The sequence below is a fragment of the Saccopteryx bilineata genome, chromosome 8 (genome assembly GCF_036850765.1).
Source record: "Saccopteryx bilineata isolate mSacBil1 chromosome 8, mSacBil1_pri_phased_curated, whole genome shotgun sequence".
Taxonomy (NCBI): domain Eukaryota; kingdom Metazoa; phylum Chordata; class Mammalia; order Chiroptera; family Emballonuridae; genus Saccopteryx; species Saccopteryx bilineata.
The window spans coordinates 14,107,827-14,129,416 of NC_089497.1; the positions used below are offsets into that span (position 1 = coordinate 14,107,827).

The window sequence follows — 21,590 nt, forward strand, 5'->3', positions numbered from 1 at the left end:
CTAATAATGTTTGTTATAGCTCTTTGTGTGTGCTCATTTGGGCACTGTATACATATATTTAGGGATACGTCTATTCAGATCCTTTGCCCATTTTTAAATGGAGCTGTCTTTTATTTTTGAGTTTTAAGAATTCTATACACTTCTGGATACAAGTCCCATTTCAGTTATAGGATTTGCAAATATTTTCTCCGATTATGTGTATTGCCTTTTTATTTTCTTGATGGTGTGTATACTTTAAAACACAAAAGTAGATCATTCTGACGAATACCAATTCATCTATTTTTGCATTTCTAACTTGTGTGCTATAGCTTTTGGAAGAGAGGACAATGATCAATACTTTCAGTGTAAATTTTTACAGCAAGAGGCCATGAATTCTGTCCAACGAGCACAGGTGCCCTGCACATGACTCTAATCCTATAGCAACTTTTCACATACCAGCGTCTTTGGGCAGCTGTAGACTCATGGCTCCTCTGTGGGATTAGAAAGCAAAGAAGAGACAAAGGCTCTAATCCTTAAAGAATGTGACATGTTTCTTTTAGTACAGAAAGTAGATTCCTAAAGGCACTCTTGGTTAAATTTCAATTATACTTTTAATAATATATATATGAAAAATCCAGGTGGTATATATTAAGTTGCATAATCAACTAATTTTCTTTCCTGTAGTGTGTTATAAAATTTTGAACTAAGATTTTATTTCCTTTTTATAAAAAAAAACAGTAACTTATCACTAACTTTCCATATATGTAAGAGTGAGGATTATTATAAATTAAAGAATGCTACTTATTAATATTCTCTTTTAACAATGGGTCTCCTGGAATGCTAGTTAGATCTCTAAACTATCTCCACTCAGACTTATCATAAATTAAATCCTTTCAAACACAGTCATTTATCTATTTTGATTTTGTTTCTTATTCCTTTATTTTGTTGGTTGTGTAGATTTTCCATAATAGTAACCAGTTGTTAAGAGACTTCCATATTGCTCTGCTTCAAATTCTAAAGACAAATTCATGAATTCTTTCTCCTTTAATTTTTCATTTATTAATTTTAGAGAGAGAGATTTGTTGTTCCACTTATGTATACATTCATTGGTTGATTCTTATATGTGTCCTAACTGGGGATGAACCCATGACCTGAATGTATCAGGATGATGCTTTAATGAACTGAGCTACCCGGCCTGCACCAACTTCTTGAATTCTTATAAATATCCTATTTTAATATAAATTTATTTTTTTTCTTTCATTGGTATATACAGAACACCTTTCCAGGGCTTTGGAGTTCACACCAGCCAATTTTCATGAAGTATTTTCATTATTTATCACCAACTTTCAAATATGATAGTTTGCCAATTCACCATGACACTGATTATTCAACTGTTTCTAAAACATTTAAAATAAATTAACTTCTTGGCTCTGGCCAGTTGGCTCAGTGGTAGAGCATCAGCCTGGCGTGCAGAAGTCCCAGGTTCGATTCCCGGCCAGGGCACACAGGAGAAGAGCCCATCTGCTTCTCCACCCCTCCCCCTCTCCTTCCTCTCTGCCCCCCCCACCCCCGCAGCCAAGGCTCCATTGGAGCAAGGATGGCCCAGGCGCTGGGGATGGCTCCTTGGCCTCTACCCAGGCGCTAGAGTGGCTCTGGTCGCAACAGAGCGATGCCCCGGAGGGGCAGAGCATCGCCCCCTGGTGGGCAGAGTGGCGCCCCTGGTGGGCATGCCAGGTGGATCCCGGTCAGGCGCATGCGGGAGTCTGTCTGACTGTCTCTCCCCGTTTCCAGCTTCAGAAAAATACAAAATAAATAAATAAATAAATGAATAAATAAATAAAATTAACTTCTTGTAACCCAAAGGATCATTTGTTAAAAACACTTTTACCACAAAATTTCCCAAACTTATACAAAAAATATTTCTTCATATATTCTAAATCTTAGAGAAAAAGAGATTAAATTCTAGATAGTTTCTTGATGAAACAGAGAACTTCCCTTATTTATCATAGAAAAGTTACTCTTTATTTTCCACTAGTGTTTCCTTAAGAAAATCACCAGCTTCTGAGAATTAAACACAATGATAGATTTCTCTTTCATTTTCATTAGGTTGTCTTTTTTAATTTAGGAAATTAAATTTAATGTGGTGATATTTGGTCATTTTTAAACAATCTTTTTTCTAGGTAGCTTGTTCATGTGATAATGAATTAGTATTACTATTGTCATTCTACTTGAAAAAAACCCAGACTTGTGCCTAAATTTAAAACGATGAGATCCATCTCAAATTCCCTCTGAAATTGCCTTTTTTTTTCTTTCTCCGCAACCGAAAGATTAAATGTGCTGCTGAAGTCTAAGAACATATGTAGCTTGTACTCTTAAAAAACATATTTTGAAATACATGTTTTAAAGGAATTCAGACTATAAATACTGACATTTAAAACAATCTATGGCATTCTTCTAAAAAATAATGATTTCCATGTGATTCTACAAATGATCATATGCGTCTTAGTTCAGAAACTCACATGTCACTTCTTTTGTATGGTATAATAGGTATAATTCTTCTCCTTTGCATTTTAGCTATAAATTCTTTTAGTTGCCTTAAAAGACAAATAGCAACAACTGAAGCCTAATAAGATTATCCCTTTAAATTCTAATGACAAAGAGATCAATCTAGCTTATTTCACAAGTTAAATGAGTTAGTTGCATTTAAGAGTACAATGAAGCTCGATTATTATTGTTAAAAAGGATCTCTATGAGATAATCCATTAAATCTGTAGGCAGGAAGCCTGAGTTTCCACACGATTAGTGGATGTGAGTACTCAGGTGTCTTTTCTTGATAGGGTAGGCACTGCTGTAACAGAGCACCTCAGATCCTAGACACCTAGGAGGAGCAGGTGGGACAATACTGAGGGGTTACATGCTGTATCTCGTGTTTGCCAGGACAATGGGAACTCAGTGGTTTTCTGCTCACTTAGAGTAATAAAGTGTTACTGTTTATATCAGGGGTCCCCAAACTTTTTACACAGGGGGCCAGTTCACTGTCCCTCAAGATTGTTGGAGGGCCAGACTATAAAAAAAAAATAACTATGAGCAAATCCCTATGCACACTGCATATATCTTATTTTAAAGTAAAAAAACAAAACGGGGACAAATACAATATTTAAAATAAAGAACAAGTAAATTTAAATCAACAAACTGACCAGTATTTCAATGGAAACTATGGGCCTGCTTTTGGCTAATGAGATGGTCAATGTCCAGTTCCATATTTGTCACTGCTAGCCGTAACAAGTGATATGACGCGCTTCCGGAGCCATGACGCGTGCATCCCGTGTCACTGGAAATAGTACTGTACGTGAGCAACGCTGCTACATACAGTACTCCAGGAGCACAGGATATGGATGCTGACCACCAATGAAAGAGGTGCCCCTTCCAGAAGTGTGGCGGGGGCCGGATAAATGACCTCAGGGGGCCACATGTGGCCCGCGGGCCGTAGTTTGGGGACCCCTGGTTTATATTATTTTGGTGTAAATATCTACTTTCAGGAAACAACTTTGGAAAAAGTGGATTCTGTATCCCTCAGGGGTCACACTATCTCAGAAGCGGTTTAGAACACATCCGGAGAGAGTTGCTTGCAATGGCTCAGACCGTAGAAACTACGGGAAAGAAGTCAAGGGTTAGGATGGAAATCACTTTACCTAAAACCAAAATCAAAACCACAAATAAATGGCTAATCTAAACAGCCAAATATTTGAAGGCATGGCTCACGGAAAAGACACAGGGCTCTAGTGGGAAAAGTGCAGTCATTACCTGAGAGCAAATGTTCGCACTTTGTGAAGTTAGAATGGCTCAGAAATGGAAGGAACAACACAAAAATAGCAGAGTCCAAAGACTAGGGAAGAGGACTTTCCAACGGATCTTGACCTGGGAAATCTCTGTTAGTCCCTGAATTTAAATCCTTCATGTGTTGCTTTGGCACAAGCACACACAGGCAAAGGATTCACGGAACTCTTATCATATGCCTCCTGCTGTGCTAAACGCTGTTGGGAGCAAAATCTGGACTCAGGTATTTCTAGAAGGTAAAATAGCGATAAAAACACAGTCCTAGAACTCATAAATCAAATATGTACAACCTAATAACCTTTAAGTGGTGGATGAAAAGTTTCATAAAACAGGGACTCTGATTTTATTCACTGTTGTAGCCCCAGCTCTTTACAGTAGTGCCTGGTGCTGAGAGTACATTCTGTATTTGTTGAACAAATATTCACATTGTGTCAGAGACTATTCTGAGCCTATCATAAATAATAAGTGCTCTCTTTACCCTTTCAACAATCCTGTGAGGTTTGTACTATGATTATCCCTATTTTATACTTGAGGATAAAGACGCGCAGACAAGTTAAGCGACTTTTTCAAATCTCACGACACAACAAACTTTGTATAGTTTGGGTCAGATTCGATGCTCTTCTTAACACCTACTGATTCTATCCCTCAGTGCATAGAAATTAAATGTGTTTATTGTTAGAGGTGCATGTAATTAAGAGAAAAATACTTTTACTTAGATGGCAAACTTTACAAAGGAAATGGAACTTGAAATTGAGGAGAATTTAAACAAGCAAGGCACAGCCTACGTAGAAAAAGTTGGTAGGGAAAGAGCAGTTCTTCATTTATTTACCGAGCACCTAAAATAACCCTTGAAGTGCTGGGAAAATACGTGATTAATGCCAGTTCCTGCTTCCAAGGAGGAAGAATGATAAGGGAAGAAACTGCGATTGGATTGGCACTGAGACTGATGAAACCCGTATCAGTCTTTCAGTGACTAGGTCTGTGGATGACCTTGAACTTCCCCAATTTCAGTCTGGGGCATTTTGAAGATAAAAAGACATCATTTAACAATGATCATTTAAAGTGTAAGAGGAAAAATAAATGTTAATTACCTTGACCTTTTCCTCTGCTCCTTAGCAGCCTCGTGAACACTGTATGGAATTATACTCGTATATTTTATAGGAAAGTATTTGTCACTAAACGAAGTAGTTAAAGTCAACTTTAAACCTACCCAGAGACAAAATGGTGAGACAGAAATCACTCAGTGCACACAGATGGACCAACGTGGTGATCAGTTTAATTAACAGTGGGGAAGGCATATTGGCAAATAATGGGGCATAGGTTCAGACAAAAGATAAGGAATAGTTTACAAAAATTTAGTAAAACCCTGAAGAACAAGGTACCAGGGAAAGTTATTGGAAATGTAGAATAGAAAAATGAAGTAGCATAAAAAGTAAGCTAGATTAATCTGGCAGCAGCATACAGAATGCATCAAATTTGGTATACATTGAAAGAACAAGAAGAAACTACATTTATTGCAGAACAGCAAGAGTGAAGTGATTAGGCAAGAGGCCAGGGTATTGGCAGGGCTATGGGAAACCAAAAGCAAACCAACCAAACAAAACTAAAACAAATCAAGCTAAAGAGGAGAAACTGTTATAAAATTTCTTAATTATTGAATGACGTCAAACACCTGATTTACAAAAATGAAGAGAACATAATATGTGCATTTGCGTCATGATTTTAAAGTAAAAAACAGCAGTTAAATTTGAAACTCAGCTCTGTGACACAACTGTGCATGCCTGGGCAGTTTAGTTTTACTGTCAGTTTAGTATTTTTTATTTATCAAATAAAATAATTGCTTAATTTTTGTGAGAAGGAATCACTTAAATAATATAATCCTAACACTAAAGGAATTTTCATTTAATAAAAGTTGGTTATTTATATTATAGCACATTTTGGCTAGTCTACTTGACTCTGAAATAGAAGTGCTTTTACCATAAAGTGAAGACAGTTTGAACTAATATTTTCTCTTCCTTTCTTTACACAATAAAACAAATATGCTAATATTCACATACTGTACATTGTGCATATGTGTGGTTTTGTTCATGTGCATGTATTTCAGTTACGTCTTTTGGAATAGAACATTCAGAGAAAATACCAAAAATGCGCAGGAATTTGGAAACACTGAACTGTGACAAAGTTAAAAAAATTTAAGATGTTGATCAGGGAAAATTTAAAAACTGGTTAAGGATAGCTGTCTTCAAGAAGTTAATAGTACACTGGTATTAATTAACTGTGTATCCTGCAGAATGTTTATAACACTGATTTACAAATAACAGGGTAATTTCGTTATTATATGTTCCTTGATTTAATATTCATAAAATATTCATTTTAACTTGCATTTCTTTACTAAGAAAATCATTAAATGTTTTTCTGTGTGTTTGTAGCAATTTGTATCTTCCCTCTACATAACTAATTTTAGTCTTCATTTGTTTAGCTATAGATATATATTATATATTGAATTCAGGAGTGGGCAAAAGTAGTGTTACAGTTATGAGTACATAAAACAGAGTTTATTCTTATATTATTTATTCTTATATTATAGATTTTTTCATATGAACAACTGTAGAACTACTTTTGCCCACTCCTGTATATAGACTTTAAAATAAATATATAATATAGAAAGAAAGGTAGTGTTAGTTTTTATATAAGATCTAATACTTTAGTTAGCATGTATTGTATATGTTGTATTGAATACTGATTTCAAATTATACACAGTGCAGTAATGTCCATGTCTAAGAAATAGGTTTCAGTTAGCCCTGAATACAGAAAAATGAATAAATGACATCTCATATGTGTGAGTAGTTTATAAAGCACTTTTATCTTGTGTGTGTGTGTGTGTGTGTTTAACTAAGTCAGAAGCAGGGAGGCAGAGACGGAGTCCTGCATGCGCCCCGAACGGGACCTAACTGGCAAGTCCTACCAGGCGATGCTTTGCCCATCTAGGCAGCTGCTCTGTTGCTTGGAAACTGAGCTATTTTAACACCTGAGGCAGGCCATGGAGCCATCCTCAGCACCAGGGACCAATTGCTCAAACGATTTGAGTCATGGCTGTGGGAGAGGAAGAGAGAGAGATAGAGGGGTGGGGGTGAAGAATCAGGTGGTTGCTTCTCCTGTGTTCCCTGATCGAGAATCAAACCTGAGACTTCCACATGCCAGGCTGATGCTCTACTGCTGAGTCAACTGGCTAGGGCCACCGCTTTTATCTTGTAATTACTGATCTGAAGAATTATGAATCATTCCATTTTACAGATGAAGAAAATGACATGTTTAAGGTTCTATAGTGGCTGACTTGAGGGTCATATTAGTAAAAAAATAAAAATAAATAAATGAACGATCCTATGGTCCTTTAATCTTTAAATAAAATTGCACTTAGATATTTGAAGTGAAGGTAATTCTTCAATTTTGTATAAACTCCTGAGTGTCAGTAAGAAAGTCACCCATTTAGTGAGTGTGTCTCTACATGGCTGAAGGCTGCAAGAAAACGTTTGCATGGCAATGAGCTATGAATCACAAAGTTTCAAACCAAAACTGAACATCTCTGAAGCAAGCTGGCTCTCTAGGCTGCAATACTGTTTGCCCCTTTTGTATTTTCTTGATGTTGAACAATGCCTTACTTTAAGAAGCAGCACATGGAGTTTTTCAAATGTTTTGTTTGTTTCATGCTTTGCGCTGAGCTAGATTGGGAATGCTTCTTGTAAAACAAAACAATCTGCGATTCAGATAAGTTTGTGAGGCGCCAAACCACCTCCTGAAGTTTTAGAATGCACAGTAATAGTAAAGGACTTCTTAAGTCTTATAGTAAAAACAATTGGTTTAATCTAGCCTCTTCTAAACTTTGCTGATTATATAAAACACCTTTCCCATGAAAGAGGTATTACCACATTGGGTAAAAACAAGAACACTCCCCTAGGAAATGAGAACACCTTGGCTGTTGTGCAGTTCCATTCTGCTCTTTAATCACTAGAGGATTTGGGGCAGGTCCTCACCATCTGAGAATATTGTGGAAAATGATACGGGCTGAAGTTGTCTAAGTGTGTATGCAGAATATTTGACACCCCAAACTGGTTCATTTTTAATAACTCCTCTTTTCTATACAACAGAATTATAACAGAATTGATGTAACTCGAGTTCATTTTTCTTTTCTTTTTCTACTTTCTGCTCACCAAGCTGCAATGGTTTACAGCCATTGATGCTTCAAGGAAGGAGTGTTTTGGATTATAGGTGTCAGAATCCGGCACTGCACCCAGTCTGAATATTTACAGACTGTATCTTGAAATGAACACATGTCGCTTAATCGGCATGGAGTTGAAATTTGGTGTGTTGGGGTTCTGACTCTGTAGTGGGGGGTTCTTTGCATTAATTTTCATGTTGAGTACAATGTTTATTAAAGGTAAAATGAAAAGGCGCTAATTTTTAGTTTCCACCCCTATTATTAAAACACAATAAAGTTCAAATAATCTGTAAAGAAAAAAAAATCCTAATTATCACTAAATCATAGAGTAACAAAGTAACAAAAGCAATTATAAGCACAGAAAATAATTAGATGTTAGAACAAAGACTATTTTTTTGGAGGACAGGATTTTGAAATATTATATTACTGTATCATTCAAAATTTCCAAGCTCTGGTGATCATAGAAATTAAGACTTCCGTTGGTTTTATTACTGTTTTTAAATTCTCTACAAAACATGTTCTTATTGCTTGCTCTAGGTGTGAACCATTCCTGCAGCTCTTTCCACTAGTCTCATCAAAAATGTTCAAGATCAAAGACACACAATGTACATGAAAGTTCTTTGTAAACTCTCAAGTGCAGTAGAACGGTAAGGCACCATTGTTAAAAGTATAAAAGCCCTACCATTAGCGTTTACCAGAGGCCTTATGCTTTTAGCAGCAAGTTTTCTTCATGTCTTTTTTGGGTGTTTTTTGTTTGTTTGTTTTTTGACAGAGACAGAGAGTCAGAGAGAGGGACAACTAGTGACAGACAGACCGGAAGGGAGAGAGATAAGAAGCATCAATTATTTGTTGAGGCATCTTAGTTGTTCATTGATTACTTTCTCATATGTGCCTTGACTGGGGGACTACAGCAGACTGAGTGAACCATTGCTTAAGTCAGTGACCTTGGGCTCAAGCTGGTGAACCTTGCTCAAACCAGATGAGCTCACGCTCAAGCTGGCAACCTCGGGGTTTCAAACATGGGTCCTCTGTGTCCCAGTCCAACTGTTCTATCTATTGTTCCACCACTTGGCCAGACTCTTCAGGTCTTTTGAACAAACCAACTTTTTGTAAAATTAGTGAAGTCTATGGATTCTCTTTTTAAAATATTTTAATGCACACAGTAAAATATGTTAGGTTCAAGTAAGTTTGAAATTTGGTAATGAAGAGTTTTTAAAAAATCTGTAATGTGGTGTTTTCTGCATCTACACGTCTGTTTTTATTTTGTTTGTTTACTTATTTTGTTCCTTTGATTCCACATATAAGTGAAATCATATGGTACAGCTGTTAGAGGGGAGGTGGGTAGAGGGGCTGGGTGAAAAAGGTGTAGGGATTAAGCCAAAAAAATCCCTCATAAACAGACAACAGAACAGTGATTACCAGAAGGAAAGATGGTGGGGAGGACGTAGGAGAGGGTAAAGGAGAATAAATGGTGATGGAGGGAGACTTGACTTGCAGTGGTGAACACAATACAATTCACAGATGATGTATCATAGAGTTGTACATCTGAAACCTATGTCATGTTAATAACTAATGTCACCTCAACAAATTCAATAAAATTTTTTTAAATAAATAAAAACTGTAATATGGTAATTAATGTACTCCTCTACTAACATAGTGAATAATACAGACCAAAAGAAGAACATCAAATTACCATAAATTTGAAGTTCTGAGAGGTATAAACAACAGTTTGAAACACCTACATCCAGTAATGTGAGGAAAATAACCAGTAATTGTTATTGGTAACAAAGTCGCTAGCATCGTTGATATTACTGTGCTTTATTATCATATTTATAATTGTTACATTCACAATGTAACATTATAGAAAAATGCTGTATTTCAATAAAGGTAAGTAGAAATAAACAAGTATCACTTTTCCCATTCAAGTTTACAAATTCTCTGAATTCATGGACCATTTGGGGATCTGTAAACTCAGGTACTACTCTCTGAGTAACTTACAATAAAGGCTTAAAAGCTTAAAAGCTTTCGAACTTCTCATTTCAATCACTCAAACTTCTCTTTTACTGGGGATATTCCCCCCTGCCGAGCTTATAAATCTCTCATATCTGAAACAGTGAACTTAGCTACAATGAGGATTTATGAGTGGCAAGCAGTAAGTCCTGGAACACTGTTTTCTTCTTTATTATGTGCAGATGAGAGATGGCTTATGATATGCAAGGGCATGCTTTTCAAAAGCATTTCCTTTAAAGAACTAAAAAAGAACCCATCAAATGGGAAGGCTACAAGGATGAATGTGTGATAGCTTCACCAAGTTGGTATGTGTGAGAAGAAAAGCTGTTTTAAGTAGATTTCAATATATGATTTGGGTATAATTTTTCATCTCAAAGTTGAGGATTTAATAGGTAAATGAAATATATAATGTTTTTTACCAAAATAACAAGGTCACTTTAAAACATGCATTTCTTTTAAAAAATCAAGTTGAAGTGCCTTGTAGTATTGCTATCCCAGGTTCATAAATGCACATCTACCAGTTTAAGGTCCTTGGATTCAGTTTCCTTACTGATTTAGGATTATCCAGCATATTCTTGTCCAAAATGCCTAGGTTCCATTTTAATATAAATTAGTTAAATAATCAACCTATACTAATATATTAATCTATATGTATTTCTAACTGCACCTCATTAAATCTACTGTGGGAGACCATTAATGAGAGTTTCTTTTCCTTCATTTTCTATATATTACAACCTTACTCCTTAACACTAGAGATAATATATATGCAACCATTTCGTGGTAATACAGTATACTAACCAGAGGATAAAAGCAAATGGAGCCACCAAATATGGCTGTAGAGGCCCTCAGATCTTTGGAAGAGGACAATAAAATGACTAAGTGAAACGCGGGTCTTGATTACAAAAGGTAAGGTACTGAACCATCAACGTGTACTATCAGGGGAATGCCGTGATGCTCTTATGGCTTCAAACTTGAGTCAAGCTGCACCTGATTCCAGACTGAAAGCATTCTTCAATAACTGAGCCTGGGAAATTCAGCCCCGCCAAGTTGGAGCTGAATCAGTGTAGACCAAAGAGAAACCAGACACACATGTGAAGCCTGTCATCATAACACAGTGACTGAACAGCGCGCCTGGACCAGCACCACGGACGTGGTTGGAAATGCCTCCGCCTGCCTCATTCCTGGCGTGCCGGTTCCATGTGTGACTCCGCCCCAGAAACCGTCAGCTACTCAGGAGGGTCATCGACCTTTCTCAGAACGTCATGTGTACTTCCAGTTTTTAATCTTCTCATTTTAAACGTTGACATGCGTTCCACCACCATGCCTTGTTGCAACCACTGCAAATGGTACCTGTCTCTGCGAAGCCCTCCCCATTGCTCTCCTCCACCTACCGTGCAGAATGGATGACCTCATCAGCGCTGCCAGGAAGCTTGGCTTAGTGCTCTGTTAGTATTCTTCATTCCCTTTCACCCCCACCCGTAACCTCGCTGTATGACCGTGTTCCCACCATTTCTACTTGATATTTAGTTCCCATTACACCCAATATCTAGGAGGAGCTATAGGTAAATAACAAACACAAAGAGCATCATCACATTGGGTACATGAGCAAAGAAAATGAGAGGCACATCAGAAGAGGGTTTTAGACAGTCACAATGTCTAACATTGTAACACACAAGTCTGTTTTAGTCCTTTCTAGCCTAACCTGTGAGTGAAGTTTAAGCAACAATTATGGAAAAAACCTAGATCAAATATCTGTGGCCTAGAATGCAAACAATGCCAAGAAACATAAGCCAAAGCTGGCATCTGGCAGTAACTCTTGTAGAACTGACCTGTCTTTTGCGTGCATAGATAATTACCTCACCATTATGGCTAATGACTGTAGGAAATCTACAATATCACAGTAACCTTCATATTTTAACAGAACTCCAAATAACTCACTGATTCCCATTAACTCAGTACAGTGAAATTGTTATCCCTTAAAAATTAATCCAGGCCCTGGCCGGTTGGCTCAGCGGTAGAGCGTCGGCCTGGCATGCGGGGGACCCGGGTTCGATTCCCGGCCAGGGCATGTAGGAGAAGCGCCCATTTGCTTCTCCACCCTCTCCCCTCCTTCCTCTCTGTCTCTCTCTTCCCCTCCCACAGCCAAGGCTCCATTGGAGCAAAGGATGGCCCGGGCACTGGGGATGGCTCCTCGGCCTCTGCCTCAGGCGCTAGAGTGGCTCTGGTCACAGCAGAGCGACACCCCGGAGGGGCAGAGCATCGCCCCCTGGTGGGCAGAGCGTCGCCCCTGGTGGGCGTGCCAGGTGGATCCCGGTCGGGCGCATGCGGGAGTCTGTTTGTCTCTCCCCGTTTCCAGCTTCAGAAAAATACAAAAAAAAAAAAAATTAATCCAATATATTACGATAATTGAATTGACGGTTGTTCATCAGAATTCAGTTTTTCATTAGGCACTGTATGGTTATATTAGACTCTTAGTCTACGTTGTACAAGACATTTCACAATGTTATCAAGCTATATTTAGTTCAATGTCCCTTTACCTCCTCAGGTCACCGAAACACTGACGTTTACAGCCCCTAATTTTTTTTTTTTAATTAAAAACTGAATAGGAAATTTACATTTATATTAGGCATTTTGACTCCTTCGACATTGAAATCTGAGCAAACCATAATGACAAAGAAAAAATAAATACCAAAAAACATATAATAGTCCAAAGTACCCAGAGGACTTTTGTGCATAAAATCCAATTTGTTTCCATAGTCAGTAAAGACAGGTTTTAACTGCAATTGTTTTTAAAACTTTTGCAAGCTGATTTTATTGCCGCAATGCCAAGTTTTCTTTTACTTAGAAACATCACAATTATTTAGAAGATAGTCATCCTTTCCAAAGTATGTTGGCACTTCTGATGTAATTGGCACACTTTATATTCACACTCTGATTCTTTGGTGCAGTGTACAGGGCCCTATAGAATATGTTAGAATATATTATTCAGATGAATCCTAGCCCTTGCTTTCACCTTAATATTACAATTCCTCAAATGTATCTGTAGGGATTTCTATGAAATCAAATGGGGTTAAAATCGTTTTCGTTCTAGATGGGCACAGTTCATATGCAATTACCTCCAAGCCCCCCCTCCCCCACTCCACAGTTATACTCAAGCTCTGCTGGCAGGACGAGGTAAAGTTCTTCCGTTCACTTACTGGGTCTTACTGTCCACACTGGGATTACCTGTTTCTTCAATGTCGCCGATATGTCATTTCACTTCCTAGAGATTTCCAAGAAATAGACATCGCCGTTCTAATGCATGCGTGAAGGCATGTGTTATTTGTCGAACAAATGTAATTTATTAACATTCTACCTGCCATTTCAACACTTAAAATTGCAAAAGCTTACTGTGAAAATCAATGCAACTTTTAAAAATTGGTGTCTGGGTTTAGCGTAGAAAAGATTTTTTTTATCAGCTTTATTTATTTATTTTTTAAAAAAAGAACCATTTAACTTCATACGACTATGGCTCCTTTGTTCTCAGATCATTTCAAGTCACCGCACTACATATGATTTTATTTTATTTCTAATAGAAGAGACGCATGCATTTCCAGAGCTATGCAGATTATTGCCATTTCTCTCCAGCACAGAGAGGACATGTGAGATCATTTTTTTCCCCCTCCATACATTTCCTATTTTAACACACTGTAACTAATTTTACTTGCCAGGTTTTATGGCCTTTTATTGCTTATGCCATTTTATTTATATTCTTGCTTGCTACCAATTATCACATTCTGCATAATTTATAATGCATTCTACTGATGGTGAAGTCTGAATAATGAAATCCATCTATAGAATGAAATGGACTGCCTCCCAATGAAAATGCCAAGGAGAGTATGAACGGCAATTGTAAAAGACTTAGGAATTTATACATTGGGTGAACCTGCTTCCTTTGTTCTACAAAGGAGGAAGAAAGCCACTGGTAGAAAGAAGTTTAGTTGAATTTTGCCCAGAAAAATCTAATTTCTATAAACTATGAGAGTTCTGTATCGATAGTATTTTGTCTTTAATGCTTACACCCCGTTACATAGAAAGAAAAATAAACAACGAAAACCAGGTATAAGTGAACATTTTATCAGTGGATTCATGCATGCAGCTGATTTGGGGAATAGCTTACATGTATTATATGACCATGATTTACATTTTTGAAACAGACCCATTTCAAAACGGATGGATAGTCTATTAATGCATTTCTTTCCCTTGTCGAGTTCAAGCCACTAATAAGGTAATATATATTATAAACAAACATCTCATAAATATAATGGTCAAATTCTTCTTGAGTTGGTGACTCTGTGCTACTGAATCTTAGGGACATTTTAAAAACAATTTTCATTTATACAGTTTCTACTTTGATCTTTATTTATCTCGACCTGTTATGCTGTCCCTGGTCACTCCCTTTTGTGATCATCTTACCTCCTCTCTTTCCACTTTGGCTTGTTTTCAGTTTTAGCAATTGTTGGACATGGTTCTGGGAATTTTCATATTTTTAAAATCAAACTTAAAGAAATATGCTCTTTATTTTCTTAATATCATGAAATCTAGACATTTTCTTTTTTTGTGACAGCGACAGAGAAAGACAGAGAGAGGGACAGAAAGGGACAGACAGACAGGAAGGTAGTGAGATGAGAAGCATCAATTCTTTGTTTCAGCACCTTAGTTGTTCATTGATTGCTTTCTCATATGCGCCTTGACCGGGAGGCTCCAGCAGACCAACTGATCTCTTGCTCAAGCCAGTGACCTTGGGCTCAAGCTGGTGAGCCTTGCTCAAACCAGATGAGCCCATGCTCAAGCTGGCGAACTTGGGGTTTTGAACCTGGGTCCTCTGCGTCCCAGGCCGATGCTCCATCCACTTTGCCACCGCCTGGTCAGGCCATTTTCTTTTATTTGCTAAATGGCAAGGATTACATGTGCAGTGAGATTTATAGAAAGAAACAGAAAATAAATTGGGGATTACAGCTCTTCATGTGAATGTCACATAGGAAACATGAACTATGTTGTTCTTACTGCTGCCTCAAAAAATCAGGTCTTTCAAATTTAGCTTCATTCAAATCTAAATTTATAAATACTAAGAAAAGAGGTTAGATCAAGTTCATATTCACCCAATCATGTTCATATTTATTCAAATACATACTTTATCCACTTCTGATGTACAGTATAAAAACTCTGACACAATATTTATTCTACCAGTACTACAAGCAAAACTAAACTCTGGTGCATACTTTTATTGCTTATTTTGAATAATACACCCATACGCCCTGCTTGTGTAAAAAGTATAAGACAAGCTCCCTGTTTACACACACATAAAATTTGTTTGGAAATGTATATAAATAATAATAAGAATCATCATTATTTATATCAAGATCATAAAGATCAAAGAGCTCTACAGAGACTAAATAAGACACTATAAAATATATCCAAAATGAATGGGTCTGTAAATGGCCTGCCGAAGACGGTGATAACCAGAAAAGGAAGTGAAATTGGGTTTGATCTTGAAACCTCAGAATAAACAAGAAAACAATGTTCATGGCATATTTGGGCAACAGCGTGACTCATGGGACAAATGGTTAATTGTCTCCCCAAATCCATTTTCCCTTTCTTCCTCAATAACTGTTTTCCCTGTACTATTGGCTGCTCAGCTGGAGATGTCCTGGCCTCGCCTGCAGCTGGGTGGGCCAGGTGACAGTCTCACAGAAGGAATGTGATTGAAAGTCACGTGTGGAACCTCTATGTCCCAGTCCCTGCTTCCCATGAGCTAAGAACGCAACCTGACTCAGCCAGCTTCTACCAGCATCACGCAGCCAACAACGACATTCCAGGGGGTAATGGAGCAGCAGAAGAAATCTCGAGGCTCTAGAGAGTTTCTCAAGAAGAGATAGACCTCCCCATGCTGATCTTCCCACTGAACTTGGTGCTTCGTGTGTGGAATATATGACCTTCGACTTGGTTAGAAATGCTGCATTTTTGTTTTTGTGATGGTAGTTTAATTTTTGCCCCATCTAATATATAGTTCCTGACACGTATGATAAAGATCCCATCCAGAGCTGCAAACAAAGGGCAGGTGGTTGAGGTGAACGGAGAAATGGAAGATTGATGGTTTACTCCTGAGAGAGAGAAGACAAGAGGGAAAGAAAGAGAATTGTTAGTGATTATTAATCACAGTTCCGTTGAGTGAGGACATAAGAGATTTAGAGGGGCTTTTTTGGGGAAACAAAAGCTGAAGAGTTTAGTTTTTGATATGTTGTATTTCAGGCAAAGATTCTAAATTCAAGTATAAGTACAGAACAGGCAATCGTGGGTCAGGGCTGGCTGTCAAAGAAAAGGCAGGATGAAAATTCCAGAGAGGGGATCTGGATGCGATAGTGTAGATGCGATAGTGTCACCAGGAGAAGGAGCTCTTTCTCAGCTAGACACCCGACTGTCAGAGCGATGTCTCAGAAAGAGAAGGGTGGCCCTGGCTGAAGACGAAGCCTTGAGGTGTACTTGGCATGTAAGAGTCAGGAGACCAAACTGCTGTTAAGAACATAACCAGCGATTAAAGTAATACACTCAACATCCCATTCGGTTCCCTCGGATGAAAAGATGCAGCTTTCTGATAATAGAAACACCACTAACCTTGATCAACTGACTCAGGCTGAGTATTTGATTTGTTGTAAGGAATCATGGTAACTGTCTGAGTGACAAGTTTCGTACATGCACAAAGTCCTAGTTTGTAAAGTGAGGTGATATATGTTTCAAGTGGTGATGAAATGCTGGGCTATTTATTTCTGTCATCTACCTGATAAAAGTCTAGGCATTGCCCAAAAAAACTCTCATTTGTCAGTTCTTCTGTGAAGCATGAACCAAGGAAGAAAAAAAAATCAAAACTTCTAGTTGTGGTATGTTTACAACTGGAAAGAAGAATTAATTTATTTGGGGTGGGGATTTCAAGTCGCTCTGCTGGTTTTGTTTTCACTATAAGAGCAAAGTCTATTTTTTTCCCTAGATGGTATAAATAAGAATTTCTGACATATGTGATATTTTTAACAGTAGTAGGCTGGGATTTGGAAAAGTATTTTTTATATTTTAGAAGCAGTAACTTAGAGTACTGTCTACTGAGAGTTGTGAAAGCCTTACTATGCATGTAATATTTACTACATTTGAGGAACTACTGATGAAGAGAGTTTAAGTGTACGTGATCATCTGCATGGTCTAGGTGCCTCTATTGCTGGATGATTACTAACCTTATCCTTACACTATATTCTGATTTTTCTCAGTGGTGACACATTGTTGTATGAAGACTATCTACAATGTTGAACTGGCTGACTGGCACGTAATGTTTGTCAAATGAAATGATGCTGGAATGAATGCTTTGGATAACATCAAACGATATATTCATTAGTACAGTTGGTATTAAAATGTATATTTTAATTCAAAAGAACTGAGTTAATGAAAAATAATGTATAACTTGATCCAGTTTCCCTCCGATCCATTCAAGTTAATGGTATATATATATATATAATTTTAAATTGGTGTACATAATCACATACATTAAAAGTATTTTCATAATAGCACCATTTGGGAAGATTAAAAATAAACCATAAATAGTTTCTAAGGTAATGAAAGGTAATAAACTCTTTTCAATTGAAGTTAGAGACTGGACTTATAGAATATACAACATTGTATTCACTTCTTTTTTGAGACAGCTTATTTAACACAGATAATAGCCACCAATGCTATTTTTTAGTACTTCAAAATTATTTACTCATTTAACCTTCATAGTAACCTCATTCCCCTTGGACAGATACATAAAATGAGGCACAGAGAGCTCTTTTATTTTATCCAGTGTCAAAAAACAGTAATTGTAAGTTGCAGGCACATACTGGCAATTAACATGCTTCAAACTTAGCACATTTTCTTACCTTTAACTCCTGATTTTACTACACTCTGTTCTATGTCTAATTAGGTGTTACTTAGAACTTAGTCTTGGAAGTCATCCTCAAAGCCTTTTTGTCATATCCCACATCCTGTTGGATGTCTGATTTTAATGGTTTCCTATTATCTACAGAATAGGGGGTGAACTCCTAAGCAAAGTTCTTTATTATTTGATTCTATAGGTTGATATCCACGACCTCATGCAGGGCATGGAAACCCAGTCTTTGAAATCACGTAGCCTGGATTTGAATTCCAGTTTCGATGCTTGATAGCTAAGTGTCCTTAAAAAATTTGTTATTTCCAAAATGCCTTAGTTTTCTCTTCTACGAAACAGTGCCAAGTAGACAGGTTATGTTGATTCAATGAAAGCTCTCAGAAGAGTGACTAACATTTACTAAAGTGCACACAAACTATTACCTATTTTTGTAATTTTGTTAAATTTGAGAGCTCCTGGTAAAGAATCCTCTTATAGGCAGACAATTCTGAACTCCCTCTAGTTCATTAAATGTATGTCTTCTTTTTTTTTTTAATTATTTTATTTATTCATTTTTAGAGAGGAGAGAGAGAGAGACAGAGAGAGACAGAGAGAGAGAGAAGGGGGAGGAGCTGGAAGCATCAACTCCCATATGTGCCTTGACCAGGCAAGCCCAGGGTTTCGAACCGGCGACCTCAGCATTTCCAGGTCGACGCTTTATCCACTGCGCCACCACAGGTCAGGCAAATGTATGTCTTCTTTACTGCACAAACTCAATGTAGGGAAAAACCTTTTTACATCATGCTTTCTTTGCCTAATTAATCTCCTGCTCTTCCTGCAAAACCTTTCCTTCACAAGAGAGTATTGCGCATTTGTCCTCTGTTTTCCCAGAGTAAGTACCTCTATGACCATATCCATCATAACGTATTGAAGTTACTTCATTATTTTTTGTCTGACTATGAACTCATTCCATCTCTCTATCCCCAGGAAAATGCCTACTTTTCCCATACTGCTTAATGAGACTAAAGGTTAATGAGCAAATGAACAGTGAAATATCTCTTCACTTTTTATAAAGCTCTTTGGTAAGGAAGTGCTAACTTTTATGTTGCCCAGAAAGAAGTTATTATTTCAGGGGCATACCTATATTAATGACTGCTCCCAAATATTTTTACCATTATGTACAAAACTTTTGGTTGAATGGATAACAGAGATGAAACCACAGTATGATTTTCCGTTCTGTGGAGCCCCTTTGTTCTAAGTTTTCCACCTGGAAAAAGGTATAGACCAACACGATAACTGAGGTTTGAGTTGACACTTTAATCTTCTTCATTTCCCTCCTGCTAAGTGCGGGTCTCTGTTATTAATGGAGATTTAACTTACAGCCTTTTGGTGTTGCCTGGCCTACAGGCCTAATAGCTTTCCTAAGCCCTTAAGTAAATACTCTAAGGAATTTAGTATTACTCCATTGAATTAACTTCTGAGGCTAAACACAGAGCATCTCATTTTAACATACACAACTCATTTCTTAAGTTTTAGCACCTGAGACCCTGGCCAGTCAGCCCAGTGGTAGAGTGTCGACCTGATGTGTAAATATCCTGGGTTTGATTCCTGGTCAGGGCACACAGTAGAAGTGAACATCAGCTTCTCCACCCCTACCCCTTTCTTTTCTTTTCTCTCTCTCTCTCTCTTTCTCTTTCACCCCTTCCTGCAGCCTTGGCTTGACTGGAGCAAGTTAGCACTGGGCACTGAGGATGGTTCCACTGCATCTGCCTCTGCCTCAGGAGCTAAGAAGAGCTTGGTTGCTGAGCAATGAAGCAATGCCTCAGAGGGGCAGAGTATCAGCCCCTAGTGGGCTTGCCAGGTGGATCCCAGTTGGGGTGCATGTGGGAGTCTGTCTCTGCCTCCCCTCCTCTCACTGAAGAAAAAAAAAAGATTTATCATTTGAATATTTTTATTGATGTGAAATGATCATTGTATGTATATATTTTCCTTAGCTTACAAAAAGGGAAATGAAAACAATAACCCCCCACTTGTTTTAAAATGCAGGGTTATTGAAAATTATAGAGAAATTATAAAGATATTAAAAAGTTAGGCAATAAAATCACAAGGAAATTGGGGATTAAAATGAGTCATCTAACTGACATTATTACCTTCTATGGAAAATTTATATTTAGAATCTGTTAACTCTTACTGAATAAGAAATAATTTGTGCTTCTTTAACTAAAGAAAAATATAAACAACAAAATTAAATAAAAGAAAAAAAAACCCTGAGTTATCTGTATCTGAATGAATATTACCAAAATGAATCTTCGAGTAGCAAAAGTATAATAATCTCAATTTTGCAAAAATCTTGATAATAATAGCATGAAACAAATAAATTAAGGTTCAATGTTCTCTGTTACCTATGCACTCACAAATAGAGGGGTTTTATTCCCCTCAAATATTCATCACTAGAATATTTGTAGAGCACTTGAACAGGTCCTAACAAATTGGACTAGCTTGTTGTTCATGCCACATTTGGCCCAATCTGAATAAGAGGAAACATACATATGAAAATAGAGACTTTGAAGGACATTGAAAACAAATGTCATGTTGGAGTGAAAATTGCTATATGCCGTGCTTTGTGGTATTCCCTGTTTTATAAAACAACCATATCCTCCAAAATAAAACCAGCACAAATCATGACAACCAAACAAAAATTACATTTTCTAAGGTTTTATTTTTAAAAATCTGAATTGCTGTCTCAAAATTATACCATACAATAGTTTGATTTCATTGGAATATAAAAAAACTCTTTTGTCTTCGAAGGACTGTGCTGCATTTATATCCTTGGACTGCTTTACGGATGTTTAATTAACCACCAGAAACAATAAAGACAATTCAATGAATCTAGCAGACATTCACTGCAAATTGGGAAAAAGCAAATATAAACCTTAGAGTCAGGCACTTCGGATAAAATCTATTTCTTAGTCTAGATCAACAGCTATATATATGCATGTAAAGTGACAATGAAATCAGTCTTAATTTGTTGTGGGTCAACTTCTGCCCTCGGATGGTTTATATATAACTTTTGTGGAGTCAATAAGATTTACCCTTGAGTCTCAAGGATCAGAATTGGACTCCCTCTTCCCTTTCCAAATAACAAATGGTAATAGCCCTAAAAATTTAGGCTTAAGGTTCAGTATAGAAAAGCAATTTGTTATATGTTATTTGTGAATAAAAATTAAATCTGAAAATACACACATGTATGTAAGCAACAACGTACAATGTTATAGGTGGAAATATAATCAGGTTAATTTCTTAGAACAAAGTTCCTGTAACTCATTAATTCAAGAGAAAAAGGGCAATTAGAATTGTGGAATTAACACATGGATTTAACTCATTCTTACCATGAGGTTTGAATATAGAGTACAAGCATTTAAAAACAGAAATGCATTAATGAGAAGTTTAAATACTTATCTAAAATCACAGCGTGTTTATGAGAAATGGAATGACTTAAGGTTAAGAAAATAGATAATACATTTGTGTTTTGTTTTTTAAAAACAACAATTTTACACTCTACAAATTTACAGCTTCTTATGATTTAAAACTAAATGGTCATTGTATAATCACAAGTTTCTT

At 37.1% G+C, this 21,590-nt stretch overlaps 1 protein-coding gene across 5 annotated transcripts in view; it reads right to left on the bottom strand.

Annotated features, from left to right (window-relative positions):
• Positions 1-21,590, bottom strand: part of ROBO1 (roundabout guidance receptor 1) — a 1,143,090-nt gene that overhangs the window by 886,450 nt on the left and 235,050 nt on the right. The gene's annotated exons all lie outside the window — the stretch shown is intronic.